Source organism: Triturus cristatus, chromosome 3_2, assembly GCF_964204655.1.
Source record: "Triturus cristatus chromosome 3_2, aTriCri1.1, whole genome shotgun sequence".
NCBI lineage: Eukaryota > Metazoa > Chordata > Amphibia > Caudata > Salamandridae > Triturus > Triturus cristatus.
The window spans coordinates 556,519,885-556,531,955 of NC_140584.1; the positions used below are offsets into that span (position 1 = coordinate 556,519,885).

At 39.8% G+C, this 12,071-nt stretch overlaps 1 long non-coding RNA gene across 1 annotated transcript in view; it reads right to left on the minus strand.

The window, feature by feature from the left end:
- Positions 1 to 6,560: 6,560 nt before the first annotated feature.
- LOC146857692 (uncharacterized) overlaps positions 6,561 to 12,071 on the minus strand; it is a 116,066-nt gene continuing 110,555 nt past the window's right edge. Inside the window, exon 3 of the long non-coding RNA XR_014979600.1 lies at positions 6,561 to 7,113. This is a non-coding gene — a long non-coding RNA (uncharacterized LOC146857692). The remainder of the gene's footprint in view (positions 7,114 to 12,071) is intronic.

The following is a 12,071-nucleotide window of genomic DNA, read 5'->3' on the forward strand; positions in this document are numbered from 1 at the left end:
ACTCAAAGGTCAACCACTCATTGTCGATTCAGCAAAATCACTGGGAATAACACTGGACAGAAACTTAAACATGCAGAAACATATCAGTGCCTCTACAAAAGGAGCAAACTTTCAAATAAACACCTTAAGAAAACTGAAACCCTTTTTGCCCGCAAATGACTTCAAACAGGCTTTGCAAGCCTTAGTAATCCCAAGAGTAGAATATGGATGTGTTGCCCTTTGCGCTCTTCCCAGATCACATCGGCCCCACTAAGAGCCACAATCAACACAGCGGCTAGACTAATCACAGGCTCCAAAAGAAACTATCATATCTCCCTGGACCTTAGAGCTCTCAATTGGGTACCATTTGAGGCAAGAATTCATCTAAAAATCACTTGTATGACGCACAAGGCCCTACACCACAATACCCCAAGTTATCTAACACAACAACTGTCACTCTCATATGGTAACAGATCCACCAGGAGCGCCAAGAATCTTCTTTCGAAACCCCAAAGATTAGCCAAGAAAAAAACATATAACCGATCCTTCTCAAGAATGGCCCCTAGGATCTGGAATGGCCTACCCCCAGAAACGAGACAGAACCACTCTACTGCCTTTTTCAAAAAAGAAGTTAAATCAATTCTCATGTCTAAGTGTACGTGAAATATTTTATAGCCGGATTTTTAATGACTACTTTGTATTGGAACTCTCGCAACAAGATTTGAACTATATTCTCAGGGATACTATGTTTCTAAAAAGTTTGTATATAACCTTGTAATGTATATGTTTCTCTATTGTTAGCTACTTCCATGTACTTGACTCAATCATATATTTTCTACAATATTTGTATCTGCTCCTGACATCTTGCTTGTAAAGCGCTCTGATACCCGCAACGTTCTCGTTTGCGCTATATAAAACTCTCAAAATAAAACTGCAATGGTACACTGTAGTGGCTTATGAGTATGCAGCTGTAAGACCATTTATGCCTGCTGGTTTTTTTTTTATATCTGACAGGCCGGATGGGAGCCATTACTAGCCATAAACATCTGTCTATAGCTGAAAATGGTTTTGTGAACTGAGCCTGCGTTGATCGGCCAGAGTTGAAAGTGTAGCCTTTTAATACAGCTATACCGGTGGTTTGCAAACTTTTTTAACCCGTGGCTCCCTTGACCTATTGGCCATAGGCTGCTCCTCTCCACTAAGTTTCTGCTTTTAGAGGGTGGGAAAATGTAAGCCCGACCTCGGGAGTACTTCCATTTTTCTCTCTGAGAATAATTGGGATTAAGCAGATGAAGGTATTATAATCATATACGCAGGGTGTTTCATATTACTAAGGTGGCGCCACTAATAAAATATTCCTAGTTACACTTTTTGCCCATGCGTTTTTTTAGAGAACACTCTCTAAGTTTTGTATCCCGCTTACAGTACTAGATAGCATCCCAATGCATGTAGGCCCCATTGCCAAAGTGTTTCTGCGCTTGAAGAATATTTGCATGCACTTCTATTTCTACCCATGTCCTACATGCCAACACGTGTCTCAGCAGGGTGACTCACGATTTTCTAAACCAAATACAGCTTTATTTGAGCTGTTTTCTCCCTAAAATTGCCTCCAATTCAATGCAAGCCAAATAAATTCCTCTGATTTGTATTTTAAAAAATATCCCTCTTTCTTGCTTCCAAATATTGGTGTTATGCCATACATGGTGTTTCACTTCCCTGTGCTCATGGAGAGAGTAGGCCTGTCTGGAAATATATGTGTACTGGAAGAAATGTGTTCAAGTACACATGTCATTACTTAATTACACTTAGAGCCTAATTACAATGTTGGGCGGACTTAGGTTCGCCCAACACCATTGTGGTCTCGGTAACAACCGATCTCTGGTCGGCGGTCCCGCCACCGTGATTACAATGTGACCACACATGGTGCGGTTGCATACTTCGATTTGTCTGTGGGAGATTGTGCTGCGGCCGTAAACTGAGCGGTACAAAAGGGGGTGGTGATGGACGGAGCATCAGAACCAACCAATCAAACACTCACACCCAGTCAACAGATCTGGGTTTGATCCATCACCGTTCTTTAGCCCACTCTGCCACCCCAGTTCAGACATGGCCATATTCAAATCAGTCTGACCCTGTGCCTTATGGGAACAGTCCAGCCCGAACTGCCAAGCCATGCCTTCCCCGGACCGGAAACAAGCTTCCTAGGACCGGTTTCTGGCATTTCAGCCGTCTTCAGCCGTAAACTGGGCGTAGCACAAGCTCCCATAGACAAATGGGAACATCTGTTCATCCCTGCACCGCTGTGGCAGGCACCTCAGGGAGCCTGGCACATGGTGCAGGGATCAACAGGGGGGGGCACCACAGGTGACTGCTCCGCCCCCAACCAGGGGCAGCAGGGTGAAGGGGGCCCTGCAAGGGGCCCCCAATGTCACTTTCTGACGGGCTTTCTATGTCGGAATGCCCGACATGGAAAGCCTGTCTGAAACCGCCATCGTAATCCCTATGGCGGAAACGCCATCCATAGGGATTACCTGCCGGTCTCCGACTGGCCGATGAGCCCATCGGAATCCAGCCGGAATGACTGGCCAGTTTCACTTTCGACTGACTGCATCATAATGCGGTGGTTAAACTGAAACCGCGATTAGGGTTGGAGGCTTTCCGACTCTCATCGTAATGAGCCCCTTGTGTTTGATAGACAGGACAACTTTACTTTCCTGACAACTTGCATTGGTATGAAATGAATTTGGAAAAAAACTAAAGTATCATTGCATCTAACAAAATTAATCAGGTGTCATCGCTTACTTTGGGAGTGCTGATATGTGGGGATCCAGTGAAATATGGAGGTAATCTCCCTAGACATGTGATTAATTAAGCACTACGTTTCCAGCTTTAGGCATGTCACTTACAAAGCATCAACATCATGCGATTAAGTCTAATTAGTTTAACTAACTCCAACAAAGCCTTCAGCATTAAATGCAATAAAGTACTTGGTGCGCGGGTCTCCTGGCTAGCTTTGATGGTGCACCCGGGAGCCTTGGCGCACAGATTGGGAACCACTGACCTATACCATGATAAACAAGGAATGGCAAAGCCAATGGGACTAGCCTTGGCAAGGTGATGGAATGGTTTATTTTAACAGGAAAATATTGCACAAAAATAGATGAAAATAGGAAAACATGCCATCACCTAAGCTATGACCGTCATATTTGACTGTACTAAATAAAATAAAGAAATATCTGCATTAATTTTTATAGTACAGTACAGGTACTTCCAAGTACACCAAGAACAGTTATGGAAACTCTTTCAGTTTTCATGTACATCACAGGAAAATGTGACTGTTATATGTGCAAAGAAAACGCGCAATTGGATTTGAATTATTGTTATCTTTATATTGTTTAAGTATAAAAGTTAAATGAAAAATAAGGTTAAACTATGGAGAGAAAAAACACATTTGCAATGAAAGTAACGGCTTATAGGCAGATGTAGTTATTTGAAAAGGCAAAATGTAATTATCACTCACAGTTTAAGAGAGCAAATGGCTGAAGTGGGTTAACCACTCATTCCATATGCATATCTATATTTAAATCTATATCTATATATCTTTATAAACATGTATAGATAAGTGTATATATAGATTTATAGATATGAAAAGATATAGTTAGGACCACATCTCCAAAGTAAAAAAAAAGAATTTGGTTTTCCCATAACTTTGGTGTCATTTGACGAATCTGCACAAAACTTTGCAAACAAAGTTCATCCACCTCAGCTCCTTTCTGGAATGTTTCAGAGTGATCTGTGAAGCAGGGGTTGAGAAAAGAGGGGGCGCAAAACACATTTTCCCCATGCAATTTTCGATAGGAAATTGAACAACGTCTCAAGGGGGTTACACAAAATTAGGCAGAAAGATAAATCTTGGCCCAGAAAGTAGGCTTTTTGTAATTTGTTGTAAATCTGTTCAGTAGTTTTTGAGAAACTAAGGTTCAAAATGTATGTTTATCTCACACCGCAGGAGGATACACTGAGCCAACATATTTATAGATAAGATATACAGCAGCAATTTTAGGACTCGGGGACACTGTCCCCTGTCCTGAAAAATAAGTTACAAAACATATAGAGGGGCAGAGTAGGGATAGCCTGCCCTCAGACCTGGTGGGGGGTTCCTGAGGGAACCCTTGGGCCAAAAATATTAATTTAGTTATTTTTGCAGTACGTTGGAGCTGCAGAGAATCCGCAGTTCTGCGGTACAATTAAAAAACAAAAATGATGGTCTCCAACCCTTTTCTATTTTATGACCTCTAAGGTGGGCCAATCCCCCGGGGGAGTTGGCACAATCTTTTTCTTTGGTGAGGGGGGCATGTGGCCCTCTTCCTGAGTCTATTTTAGGCCCTGACCTTATCCTCCTAGGTACCTTTACTTTTAATGGGGAGGGAGCGCTCGACCCCACCAACTGTTTAGCCTCTTAAAGGCCCCTAGCACTCCATACCCTGGGGCAAAATTACTTTTTGGGGGAAAGGGGTGTGCTGACCCCCTCCCCTGGCCTCATAGAGGACTTGGGGACCTCATCCCCTAGGTCTGAAATTTAAATTTTGGGAAGGGGCATGCAGACCCCCTCCCCATGCCGTACTTCACTGCAACATCTGAAAATACGTTCACGGCAGAGGTACGAACTATAGTTACTTAAGGGCAAGAGTTATATTAATTGACATAGCTATTGCTGTCGAATTTCTGTGGATTTGTTTGTTTAAAACGGTAGGATTTTCACCTAACTGTAACATGTCTTTAACCTTTGTTTTTTTCATATATATATCACTCAATATCCGTTGCTTCTCTGGTGTATCCAAAAAACGGAGACGGACCCAGCGTAAGTGCTTATTTTTTTATTGCTTCATTTTGTGCTAAATCGGCATGACACGTTTCAGCTCACACGGGAGCCTTGATCACATGACAAAGTCTTACGTTCCACTCGATCTTTTTAAAGAGTCCTGTGCAAATACCAATGAAAATGAATTCACCTGTGCAGTCTTGCGCCATAGACATAGAGAAGTTACATTGATGATTTTCCTGTGCTAATATATATATTATTCGTTTTCTTATGAGACAATTGTGTGACAAATTTATACAAAATAAATGCCTGAATGCAAATATAAATATAAATACATATATATATTCGTTTTAAACATACAATCAAGGATAAAGCCAATTATTTAAAAATGGTACTCCATTTGTTTTACTCCATAACCCCACAAACCTCTGATTTTGTATGTCTCATTGTTCTTTTATGTATACCTCTAATGCCAGTCATGTGTCTGTATATCGCTATACTGTGCAAAATGCGCAAATAAGTTAAATCATCAGTGCAGTGAATCTACTATTAATTGATTTTCAATAAACATATAAAAATAAATCAGATAAGATATTCCACCAAACTCACGAATATTTGAATTAGTCTGTTATCACTAAATTCCTTTCACATAAATTTGTTGCGCTAATATGATATTGGAGCCCCAATACCCTCCATTGGCTACCTGAGGGAAATCTTCAAACATCTTTCTCAAAGATATGTTGTTCTAAAATATTACATTACAAATTTTGCGGCCAAACTCATAAATATATATTTGTAAAATCGTCACTTTAGCTGCTGTTGTCCTTTTATGGATTGTTATGTGTGTCATGCTTTTTCTACCACTCCTATTATTGTTCCAATCTTAAAAATGTAAAAATGTAATAATTTAATATTAATGTCAAAGTTGACTATTAGGTATTAAAATATTGGCCTAAATGCCTGATGGATAATTTGACTCGTAAGGTTAGGTAGAAATGTAATGCTAAAATCATGGATTCCTATCCTTGATTACATCAGTGTGATTGCCTATGTAAAAAATCTTGTCAAAACCATCGTTTGCCGATAAATATCACAAAAGATAGAAAGTTTGTTAGTTAGATACTATAAAATATTTGAATACATTATGGCACCATCTACTTGAAGAATCAAGATAAGAGTCATATTTACAATCTTTAAAAATGGACTTATATATTCCCAGCAAAAGTGTCAAATAAAAACCCATATAAATAATTAGTTGTAGCAAAATTTAAAATTTAAGATTCAAAAACATCCCTATTATAGATACCAGTTTACAAGCATGTATATATGTCCTCTGTTATGTTTAGTCCATTTGGGTGTTTGGAATTTAATTCTCTTATGCACCTGTAATTTTGTGCTACTGCTGCAGCTCGGAGCTTACAAATTCTCCCTACTTCCACGGACAGAGTAATTCCACAGTCATACGCACATACACTCATCATACGCTAGGGCCCATCACACTAACATCCATTCTATTACTCTATCCACACTGAATATACGAGAGAACTCCTAAATCAATCTGCATCTAAACTGAGGTCTATGTAACCTAATTGATTTGTCTCGAGTCATGATTTAAACAATAAGAACACATTTGAGATCTCAATAAATGACAAAGAAATAACCACCCGACACTGGAATTCAAACAAAGGTTATTTTATCTAAATTAGTTCAAATGTAAAGTCATTCAATAGCAAAATCATTATTCTCATAATTACCTATTCTAGCTAATGTCGTATTTAGGTCAGGACAGGTCTCTCAGTAAAGTCTCCCGAGTCGCCGTCCTCTCAATCAGCATCGATCCTCTCGAGCATAAGTTCGGGAAGAAGTGGCCTAGACCCTCTCTAGTCTAAGAATATTTATAGTAAAACTTACACATTAAAAGTTACAAACAAGCTCCAAGCGTCCGTTGAGCAGAGCGAGCAGGAAAGGATGTTGACTCGCAACATTTAGAAAAACCTCCGCTCTCGAATATCTCAAAAATAAAAACACGGAAGAAGGAAGCACAAACTAAATCTGCAACATTCATGAATGCTCTTCCCCGGAATCATAGTGAAGCCACCGCAAGTTTATCAAATGTTCATTGTGGCTCTTATTCTCTCCCAAGGATAGCTGGCGACGAGCCCGGAGCTGCTGTCCACACGGAAACTTTTAATACAAACAGAGGCCGAGGTCAGGTTTTCAACCATATGCAGGGAGGCCTCTCTTCATATTCCATCTACTCAAATGCAGGCTGTAAATGTCGGCCATCTTTCACTAGGCCAGAATGGACAATCCTAATTAAAAGAAACACAAAACAACGTTACTACATCGTACTGACTATACAGTGTTAATTCCCACTAATACCCTTATGTGTATGTATTTATCTAGCCTTCTGCAACATAAAAAAGCATTAAAGCATATTATTTTAAAGCGCAAACATATAACAAATAGCACTTTAGCAACACTTATTTAATTAATCTGCTCACCAACTTAGTTCACTTATTAATTAAGCCATGCAATTGCATTCCCACGTGTAATTATTTCATTAGTAAGGTTGATTAGTCAGAAACTTGACAAAATGAATATCGAGTAATTAATTATTAGTAATTTTAATTATGACATATACAAATATAAGCTGATGTTCGGGTTTAAACAGAAAACCCTGCTCCAGCACTACCTACATACTGCAGGTTGCAGGGGCAAATTAAAATATAGACCGCATATTCAGTTTTGCACGTCATGAGTTTAGATATCTTGATACTCGTTCTGCTGAAAGGTGTCACATATGTTGTGCGATTCTCCTCTTGCTGGCATGCCTTACAGGTTTTACACCAGAAAAAAACCCTGTGTGTCTGTAGCCAGTTTGTGCTGTCAATGACCTCTGGGCTGGTTTTTACTAGCTCATCCCTCATCTATGGGCCTCTGCTATATGTAATAGAAGGACGAGCTGGTAAAGTTTTTCCTATAATAGGGTCACTTAGCACCATTGACCAATTACATGAAATGATCGATTTGACTTGTTTGTGTTGCTGGCTGAATTGAAGAATCATTTTCAACTCCTCATTGTTAGTATTAATATGTACTGGCTGTTGAGTCATAGGGCCTGATTCACTAGGAATAGCTATTGAAAGTAAATCGTATCTATCCTTCCGCATGGATTTAGAGATAGCACTATTAATCACTTTTCTGTGGCATCCCCTCTCTAAAGACCTTATTCTAGTTAAGGTTTGAGCTCCCTTCAAATCATCATCATTGATATGAATTCTTCTCAAGCGAAGTGTCTCCCCATATGGGATACTGTTAATCAAATGTTTGGCAAGGGAACTACTCACATGTAGCGTGGAGTTCCCTGCTGTTTCCTTGCGGAACAATTTAGATTCCACTTTGTCACCATGTACATAAATTATTTATATATTTTTTTGACTGGACTTGGTAGGGTTTGGTGATGGACTAGACTCTCCGCAAAGAAAGTTTGTTAGTGTTTTTTTTTTGTGGAACCATTGCAGGACCACATGGCATCAGTACTGTGGTTGTGGGACCGGGGCAACATTTCTTTAAATGTGGCCCCCCACAAGTGCTAGGGGATCAGTATATGCCTAAAATTCCCCCTTATTGTTGTGGGGTTCAACAGAGCCCGTGCACAAAAGCTTAAATTTTACAAATACATGTTTAAACTTGACATCTTTTTTTTTAAGACAGTGAGTTATTACATGCTTTGCATGTACATGATAACATACTCAGAAAGTGTTCTGCTTACAAGCACATTTCTTAGTAAGCGTTTTGTCACCACACTTGCTCATTCTGTCCAAGGTTACAAGAACACTGAGCAAGTTGCCCTTGCGTGTTGTTGTCTGGTTGGAGACAGCTCTGAATCAGAAAGACAAACCCTCAAATCACCATCGCACCTCTGACACAGTTCGAATGGAACCAGGCTTTTATTATATAAAGTGCTTCTGAGCCAAGGTCATCAGAGGAGTACTTCGATGGATTATCCTGTAACGTTCGCCCATGACTGAGATCTAGCCCTCCTGACTCCAATCTCTATCCTGCAAGGGTCGGCAACCCAGAAAGGCTTCCTGATATATCTCACACAGGTATAGGTTGCTCTAAGCGATCGGGAGGAACGCATTCTCATCATGCTCTCTAGAGTATGAGTAGTGCTAGGTAGGAGTATCAGTATGATATATATTCATGTATTCACTGTAAAGTTATAATGGTTGAATTGTTTATCTTTTTCACCATTCTTGTAATGCAGGTAACAATGCTTTGTTTCCTTCTGCTAATAATTGCAGCTCATGCATTTTACACAAGAATACAATTGCTTCAATAAATGCTTGAACTGCCAATTCATGTATTTCTTGTGTCTCTCATTGGGTATGCCTAAGTAATGAAGAAAGGGTAGATCTTTTTCCACGGTTTACATGGGGGAATCAGAGTAGTCATGTTCTGAGGTTGCAGACACCATCTGATACCGTGTCATGTTAGGGGTCCAGATGGTGCCCTGTAAATTAGCCAGGAACTGGGCCAGCATCTTCTGATGATATGAGTGGACTCCATCCACATATTCTGATGCTTATGTTGTCCAGATGCACAGTCCTACTTAATTAGTGAGAATCGGACAATATGGTGCCACCAATGCTATATGTCAGGTACTTATTTAATGTGTCTGCTAAGTAGTTCTTACATGTGGACAAAAGCTCCTAGCCACCTTATACGGGGACATCCATGGTGTTAGGGATTAATACTCCTCAGCTAAATAGGGAACCCCTATTTTTGTCTGTAGGTTGTTCAAGCTTGAACCTGTAAAAGGATCACCCCACTATAGTTTTCTATTCTCTGCTTCCATTCATTAAATGTGGCGAATGGAGTACCAGTAGTCATTCCACTGAATTGCAGACAATAATACAGATGTTACTACAGCAAGCGCTTCCTCCTATGGGAGGAGATGTTATTTTTGTGGTAGTGGCCATGAAGTGTATAAAACAGAGGTATTCTATTCATTGGTCACTTTTCCTGCAGCAGATACCACTACATAAACATTTCAAACATACACAGAAGTGGGAATACCAAGCCAATACAGAGCATATGACAATTTAGAAATTACATTAACATTTCAGGAACATATACATTTGTTCCAAGGTGTCCTACCACATACATTAAACAATGTACGACTGGGTGACCTCAGCAATGAAGGGGTAACTAGCCGGCTATACATCATATCAAAAATTAACACTGCTCAATGTCTTAGAACTTTGTGCTCTTTACAAAGGTCTAGTTAGACAGTACAGACGTTTAACACAGTTCATCATGCAAATAAAAACTACAACCCAGCGATGGCTGTTCAAGCTGCGCATCCACATTTAGCAATGTGTGCAATTAGCCCAGTTACTATTAATGCACTCATGTGTAAGGTTCCCACCAGATGGAACGAAAATCCGTTCTGGATTGCCCCAAAAAAAAAAACAGCTTGAAGCAGTATTTCCCCACACGGAAACCCAAGATAAACATAGAATTCTTACAATGCACCTGCCACTACGGATAGTTCCCTGGGTAGATGGATTTGCCTCTTGAGGCACCGTTTTTGCTGCAATACATATCATAACACATGGTACACCATCCATAGCTGTTTTACCTTTAGTGCTAAAACAGAGTCAAAATGAATATGGGGCTGCCCTGGATTTGGGGACAAAACTAATTGGCAATTTTGCCACAGTAGCCTCAATTATTTTAAGTAATATAAAAGGGGAAGCAGCAGCTTTGGCAGTATGCCAATGCCTCACGCAGGTTCTTTTAGCGGATCAAGAGCATGAACTATCAAAAATTATTGCTGAAACCTAAGCTTCTAAAGGTCGAGATAATCTGGGAGCAAGACCAAATAAACTACATCTTAAGGGTAATTCTTAAAAGGATTACTTGAGACAGGCACCAGAGTCTTCTAAAAACGCTGGGATAAACAGACAAATGAAGAAAAGACAAAGTCACAGGGTTGCTCTCCCTAACCGGAATCCAGTGAAAAATGCTATAATTTGTGTAACTGTGAAACAACTAAATGGCCTGATAGCTATCAGTAATACTGATGAACGTCCTTCTTTTTCCATTCAGGATGCACCCTAAAAACAATCATAGAGAGGAGGACGATCAGAGCGTAGAGCACATGCACACGTGAAACAGAAAATGGACTCACAACGCCGATCTTACATCATCATAAAATAGGAAGAAAAAATCCACAACAAAAGCTTCAATTCAAAAAGAAATATCAGGTATTTCCATCAAATATGCCACACATATTGAAGACACTTCTTCGGAACAAGGAGTTGGCGCTGACATTGCTAGACAGCACGGTAAAGGTCATGATAGTTCGCCTGAATATTCAACAGTTTCTGGTAGCGAGAGAAACTAATGATTTTATTCAGGTGGTAACACCAGATCAGAGGTTTAGCTCTCCAGATAGATTACATGATTTTGAAATCCAAATTAAGGGTGGTATACCACATATAATTAAAGCAATTGTTCGGAGAAATTTAACACTTAGATATGATATTCTCTTGGCTGAAAGAGACTGGCTACCTGAGTTTGTTCGAAAAGTCCCATATATGGAAGATATAATAATACAGTTGTTCTCCGTCTTTGTTCCTGAAGGAGTTAAACAAGCGTATGCCACTGTGTGGGCCCTTGCAAAAGCCCCGGCATGATACTGCAACCATGTAGGCTGGGATCAAGATTCAGCTTACTATGTCATAGCTATAAGGTCAGGCCCACAAATGCAACCACAATATCCTATTAAGCATAAAACTAAACACCCAGTTAGAGAAATTCTAACACAGCTAGAATATCAAGACATAATTGAGCCTCGTATCTCACCAATGAACAACCCTCTGTTTCCAGTAGTGAAACTAGATCATTCATACAGCTTGTTTTAGACTACAGACATTTAAACCGTCATACACACACATTTGCAATTCAAAATTCACACAGCGCAGCATTAATGAACAATATTATGTGCACAAAATATAAAACAAAAGTAGACATTTCAAATGGCTTCTTCTGCCAAAACATAGCACCTAAAAGCAGGGATTTAACTGCATTCACCTCATTAGGGTCTCAGAAAAGATTTTGCTGACTCCCACAGGGGTATAAGAACAGCCCAGGCTATTCGCTGCCAGTGTAACATAAATACTACAAGAAATTGACACGGGAGCATTGGCCTATGTTGATGACATATACCTTATGAATGATGACTTAAACACATATC